Source organism: Dasypus novemcinctus, chromosome 1 (assembly GCF_030445035.2).
Source record: "Dasypus novemcinctus isolate mDasNov1 chromosome 1, mDasNov1.1.hap2, whole genome shotgun sequence".
Taxonomy (NCBI): domain Eukaryota; kingdom Metazoa; phylum Chordata; class Mammalia; order Cingulata; family Dasypodidae; genus Dasypus; species Dasypus novemcinctus.
The window spans coordinates 98,754,101-98,761,146 of record NC_080673.1 but is presented as its reverse complement, the minus strand read 5'-3'; the positions used below and the strand labels follow the sequence as shown (position 1 = coordinate 98,761,146).

The following is a 7,046-nucleotide window of genomic DNA, read 5'->3' as shown; positions in this document are numbered from 1 at the left end:
CCAGCACATTTTATGAAGCCAGAATTACCCTAATAGTAAAGCCAGTAAAAGACACTACAAGAAAAGAAAATTATGGACCACGTGCTCTCATGAACATAGATGCAAAAATTCTCAACAAAGTATTTGCAAATAGAATTCTACAGCATATAAAAATAATTATATACCATGACCAAGTGGGATTTATTTCTGATATGCAAGGGTGGTTCAACATAAGGAAATCAATTAGCATAATACAACACATTAACAAATTGATTCCACTCAGTTGGAAGCAGAGTGGGCATCACCATCCCAAAATCCTCAAGACTGAGGAATGAACAAACATAAGTGAAGAATTCAACTATGGACTAAAATAGACATTATTATTCTAGTAATGAAAGAACTTGTAACGTTGATATAAAAATAGTGGTCACTAGCGGTTCTGAGGGTTTGGAGAGGAAAGAACAGTGGAACATGGGAAATTTTGGGAACATTGGAATTGTTCTGCATGATATTGCAATGGTGAATACACACAATTATACATTTTGTCAAAACCTATCAAATTGTATGGTGCAAAGTGTAAACCATAACGTTAACTATAGACCAAAGTTAGTAGCAATGCTTTAATATTTGTTTTTCAATTGTAACAAATGTACTACATTAATGAAAAATGTTGTTAATAGGGGAAAATGTGAGGAAGCATATAGGGCAATCTCTATATTTTCAATGTAACTTTTCTGTAGACATAAACTTCTTTAAAAATAAAGTTTAAAAAAAATAAACATCTTCATTGATGTAGAAAAGACATTTGACAAAATCCAGCATCCTTTCTTGATAAAAAACAATTGAAAAGATAGGAATAGAAGGAAAATTCCTCAATATGATAAAGATCATATATGAAAAACCCACAGACAACATCATACTCAATGTGGAAAGGTTGAAGGATTTCCCAGTAAAATCAGGAACAAGACAGTATGCCCACTGCCTCGCCTGTTATTCAATACTGTGATAGAAATTCTAGCTAAAGTAATTTGACAAGAAAAAATTCATTCAAATAGGAAAAGAGGAAGTAAAATTCTCACTATTTGTAGATGACATGATCCTATATTTAGAAAATTTTGAAATGTCTACAACAAAGTTACTTGAGTTAATAAACAAGTTCAGCAAAGTGGCAGGATATAAGATCAAGATGCAAAATTCACTAATGTTTCTGAACACTGTTATTGAACAATCAAAGCTGGAAATCAGGGGAAAAAATTCCATTTACAATACAACAAAAAGACTCAAATACCCAGGAATCATTTTAACCAAAGATTTACAGGACCTATATTCAGAAAATGACAAAACAATGATAAAAGAAATCAAAGACCTAAACAAATGGAAAGACATTCTGTGTTCATGGATTGGAAGACTAAATATTGTAAAGACATTAATTCTACCCAAACTGATAAATTTAATACAATACTGATTAAAATCCCAATAGCCCACTTTACAGAAATAGAAAAGGCAATTACCACATTTATTTGGAAGGGAAATTGCACTGGAATAACCAAAAAGCATCCTAAAAGGAGAAGAGTGATGTGGGAGGACTTTTATTGCCTGATCTTGAAATATATTACAAAGTTATAGTGATATATACAGTGTATATACTGAGATACACAGTTGTATATTACAAAGTTATGTGACATTGGACTAAAGATAGACACAGTGATCAGTGGAATAAAATTGAGAGTCTGGAAATAAACCCTCAACTCTATAGCCAACTGTTTTTTGACAAAACTACAAAGTCCATGCTGACAGGCCAAAACAGTCTTAACTAATGGTGCTGGGAGAACTGGAAATCCCTAACCAAAAGAATGAAAGAGGACCTCTATCTCACTCCCTATACAAGAATCAACCCAAAATGGATTAAGGACCTAAATATGGAAGCCAGGACCATAAAATTACTAGAAGGAAATATAGGGAAACATCTCCAAGGTTTTGTAGTAGGCAGTAGTTTCTGAAACTTTACACCCAAAGGAAAAGCCACAAAAGTAAAAAGAAATGGTACAGAGCCATGTTGGTTGTGGCATAGGTGGGTTCCCGCTGCCCCTGCTGAGACTGGCCGCCAGTGCCTAAGCCTTGCCATCAGGGTATGGTTTTTTCCCCTGCTGGACCAGCATGCTGCCAAGATGGGTGCTCAGGGGACCAGGGTGACTGGAAGCAGTAGTGGTCTCCAGGACCATTGCCTTGTGCCCCATGGGGCCCATGGTCCCCACAGTGTCCTACCAGTAGCCTGGCATGTTGCCAGGAGTCTGATGCCCTTGGCTGGCTTGCTGGTGGGATTCTCTGCTGGGCCCTCATTTGACACAGCTGCTCCCCTTCAACTTGGCATGCCTCCTGCCAAGTGATGGACGCATTTCAAAAGTTCCTGCTCATGCCCCAGGCCCAGCCCCTGATGCCCACCCAGTGCCGGGGCTAAAGAGGAGGAAGAAGGTGGATAAGTTTCTACCTCAGCAAATTCAGGAGCTGGTCCCAGAATCTCAGGCATGCATGGATCTCTTGGCTTTTGAGCCAAATCTGGACCAGACCATCACTCACAATTGGATAGGGATCCAGTAGGCCATCAAAAAGCCTCTGACAGCAAAAGCAAAAGCTTCAGATCTATATATCCAATACACTCAGTCCCAGCAAGGTAGAAGGTGACAGTGCAGGAACTTCGGACATCTCAGAGGGAACCCCATCAGAGAACAAGTTGGCTTCCTTGAAACTCCAAGTGAAGGGAAAACTGGTGGATGATCCAAGAAAACAGAAGAGGAAGTTTTCTTTGTTGTTTAAGAGCCTTCTCAGTGAGCTGGACAAGGAAATGTATGAGTCTGACAACCAGGCATCAGATGCCCACCACCCAGGAGACAGATGGCTTCCAGGTGAAACAACCTGGAGACTTCAAAGTCAACTACACCCTCCTGCTCATGCTAGATCATCAGTCTTCCCAGTGCAATTTGGAGCCCTACTTGGGGAGGCTGCTGGCAGTATACACCCAGACAAGGCTATCATCATGCAGGCCCTGTGGCTATACATCAAACACAACCAGCTGCAAGATGCATAAACACAAGTACATGAATTGCAACCATTACATTAGCCAGATCTTCGGTTGTAGTCACCTCCATTTCTCTTAGATTCTCATGAAGTTGGCTGGGTTGCTGCAGCATCCAAACACCATTGTCATCAACTATGTCATTAGAGTGGACCCTAATGAAGAGACGACTGCCTGGTAATGATATTGATGTGGAAGTGAATGACCCAACAAAGGCCCAAATGAGCAATTTTCTAGCTTCTACCACCAATCAGCAGGATATTACCTCTCCTAATGCCAAAATCCATGAGACCATGGAGTCCATCAACCAGCTGAAAACCCAGAGGGATTTCATGATCAGCTTTAGCACAGACCCGCAGGACTTCATCTAGAAATGGTTGTGTTCACAGCACTGAGCCCTCAAGGTCATCACTGATGTGCTTGGGAATCTTGAGAAGGAATGATGAGCTGCTTTCTACAGCTAGCTCTGGGCCCAAGAAGCAGTGGAGAAGCACATCTTTGCCAAGGTGCAGCAGCAAAGGCAGGAACTGGAACAGGTTCTGGGAATTCTCCTGGCCTAAATGTTCAACTATCTTTTCCTTACTTCCCAGTCCTAGAGCAATACCTTCCTCAGCCTAGAAGGGGAGGGACTGCAGACTCGTAAGATAAGGAGGTGTGATGGGTGTCTCCTGTTACCCTCTACCCAGCAGCTTTAGTTTCATAAATGTAGTGGTAGGATTTCTTGTTGTTTGGGTTCCCAACGCCTTATTACTTACCTTTTGCATTGGCTTTAATTGGGTTCAAAACTTGCCTCCTCTTATTGGTGTGGAGAAAGTGGTCATGGTGGCTGCTGGGGGTAGGGAATGGGAGGAAGAGATGAGATGTGGAGGTGTTTTCGGGACTTGGAGTTGTCCTGGGTTATGCTGTAGGGACAGTTACCTCACATTGTAAGTCCTCCCATGGCCCACTGGGTGGGACATGGTAGAGTGTGGACTATGATGTGGACCATTGACTATGAGATGAGGTGGTGCTCAGAGATGTATTCACCAAATGCAATGAATGTCTCATGATCATGGAGGAGATTGTTGTTATGGGAGAAGGAGTGGGGTGAAGGGGTGGAGGGTATATGGGGACCTCATATTTTTTTAATGTAATATTAAAAAATAAATAAAGACAAAAAAAATAGTAAAAAAAAAATGCCTTCTCTGCCCACTGGAGGCAGGCCCAAGTAGGACTGCTGGAGGCTGTGCTTTGACATTGTAACAGAAATTTCAGAACCAAAAGCCACTGGGTTTGCATGTTTACAGGATCTACCTTGGGGTAAGTGTCAGAGCTGGTTCTTGGGAGCAAGGTCAGGAAGTGGGGCCCAGCCCCAAACTCTTCCTAGCTTTTCTAACACAACACTTTTTGCTATTCCTACAAACCCAGTCTTGCTGCTGATTTTTCCCTTTCCTTTGACTATTTACACTATTTAGGAAGCAGATTTTTTTATGTGGGAGCCACTTTTTTTGTACAGGGGTAAGTTGGGTTTTTTCAGGGAGCCCTGTTTTGGGCCTCCTTCCTTATTTTTTTTCCTCAATATATGCAAGCAGCTCCTGCCGCCATCATTTTCCAAGGGTTCTAGAAAGGGCTGCCAATCTAGCTTTTGGACCCAGGGAGGTGAAAACTCCTCCAGGGAGGGGATATCCTAGTTCTCTAGGATGGCCTGAGGTATGGGTGTGTGCACAGTGGGTAGCAGGAAAGGTGAAGGAGGGAGGCTGGGAGGATTGTTGTTGCCCTCTGGAGCTTGGTAAAGAGAGTGGGCCCAGGGCTTCACAAGAGCCACTTCCGGCAGGTTTGGACATTTCCAAATAAATCCTTTTGTTTATTGGTTTAGGGAGGGAGGGAGAGAAGGAAGGAAGGAAGGAAGGAAGGAAGGAAGGAAGGAAGGAAGGAAGGAAGGAAGGAAGGAAGGGAGGGAGGGAGGGAGGGAGGGAGGGAGGGAGGGAGGGAGGGAGGGAGGGAGGGAGGGAAAGAAGGAAACATAAATTAACGTCCTTAAAATTAAAACACTTTTGCACCTCAAAGGAATTTGTCAAAAGGGTGAAAAGGCAGCTAACTCAATGAGAGAAATATTTAGAAAGGTTATGCATGATAAGGTTTAATATCGCTGATATATAAAGAGATGCTACAACTGAACAATAAAAAGACAAACTGCTACTTTAAAAATGGACAAAGACTTGAACAGACATTTGTCCAAAGAAGAAATACAAATGGTGAAAAAAATCACATGAGAAAAAGTTCAACATCAAGCAATTAGGGTAATGCAAATCAAAACTATAATGAGATGTCATTTCATACCTGTATTAGTCAGCCAAACAGGTGCTGATGCAAAATGCCAGAAATCTGTTGGGTTTTATACAGAGTATTTATTTGGGGTAGAAGTTTACAGTCACCAGGTCATAAAGCATAATTTACATCCCTCACCAAAGTCTATTGCCATGTGTTGAAGCAAAGACAGCTGTGGACATCTGCCAAGATTCAGGCTTTCTGGGTGCCTCTCTTCCTGGAGCTCATTTCTTTCTGGGCTCAGCTCCCCTTTTTTCTCCACAAGGTCAGCTGTAGACTATGAGGCTCTGTAGGTTTTGCCTTGCTACACCAGGCCATCTATAGACTATTAGGCAACCGGCTCTGTCTCCCCAGGTCTTGATTCTCTCCAGGCTCAACTGCTCTGCTCCTCTGTATCCTTACTTCCTAGGCTCCAGCTCAAAACTCCAGTATCAAAACTCCAACATCAAAAATTCAATTAACTCCTCTGATCTGCCATGTAGTTTTATCTGTGAGTCCCTACCCACCAAGGGGGCAGGGACTCAGTGTCCTGACATGGCCCAATCAAAGCCCTAATCATAATTTAATCATGCCCAGGTACAGACCAGTTTACAAACATAATCCAATATCTATTTTTGGAATTCATAAACCATATCAAATTGTTACAACACCTAATAGAAGCCAGTATTTTTTTAAAAACAGAGAACTACAAATATTGGAGAAGATGTAGAAAGATAGGAATGCTTATTTACTGATAGTGGGAATGTACAACGTTACAGACACTGTGAAGGATTGTTTGGCAATTCCTAAGAAGTCAAAAATAGACTTGCTATGTGATCCAGCAATACCACTACCCAGAAGAACCGAGAAGAGTGACAGGAACAGACATGTGCATACCGATGTTCATCGTGGAATTATTCACAATTACCAAAAGATGGAAAAAACCCAGGTTTCCATCAACCAATGAATGGATAAACAAACTGTGGTGTATGCATATTATGCAGTGGAAAAAAGAAATAAAGTCATGAAGCATATGACAACATGGATGAACCTGGAGGACACTACGTTGTTAGTGAAACAAGCCAGACACAAAAGGACAAATACTGTATGAATGCACTATTATGAACTAAATATATTGTGTAAACTCATGGAATTAATAATTAGAATTAGGTCACCAGAAAATAGAATGAGACTAGAGAATGGAAAGCTGAGAGTAAATCTATGCAGAATTGATAAAAGACTGTTAATCTTTGGAAATGAATACAAAAGGTGAAAGCACATGATAGTGTTTGTATCCAGCAGTTCTATTATATGGGTATGACAGTGGTTGAAAAGGAAAGTCTAAGGTCATGTATATTAATAGAAGGAAAGCTTAAAAATGTAAAATGGGACTGTATCACATAGTGAAACCTCATGTGAAACATGAATATGGATAATATTGCATGTATGACTATTTTTATTTGAAACTGAAAAATTGTATGTTAATGTTACAAGTTAACATCAGGCAAAACAAAATAAGCATTATGCTAAGTGAAAGAAACCAGACACAAATTACAACATATTGTCATATGATTCCATTTATATAAAATGTAAATATAAATCATTTATAAAGATGGAATTAGATTAGTGGTTATGTTGGGTTGGGGAAGGATAGAGGGGTTGAGAGGTGACTGCTAAGGGATGTGGAGTTCTTTTTTTGGAGTAATGA

General features: G+C 40.7%; 1 pseudogene; it reads left to right on the top strand.

The window, feature by feature from the left end:
• The first annotated feature begins 2,147 nt into the window (after positions 1–2,147).
• LOC101432156 (SWI/SNF-related matrix-associated actin-dependent regulator of chromatin subfamily D member 2-like) lies at positions 2,148–3,612 on the top strand (annotated as a pseudogene).
• Positions 3,613–7,046: the final 3,434 nt, after the last annotated feature.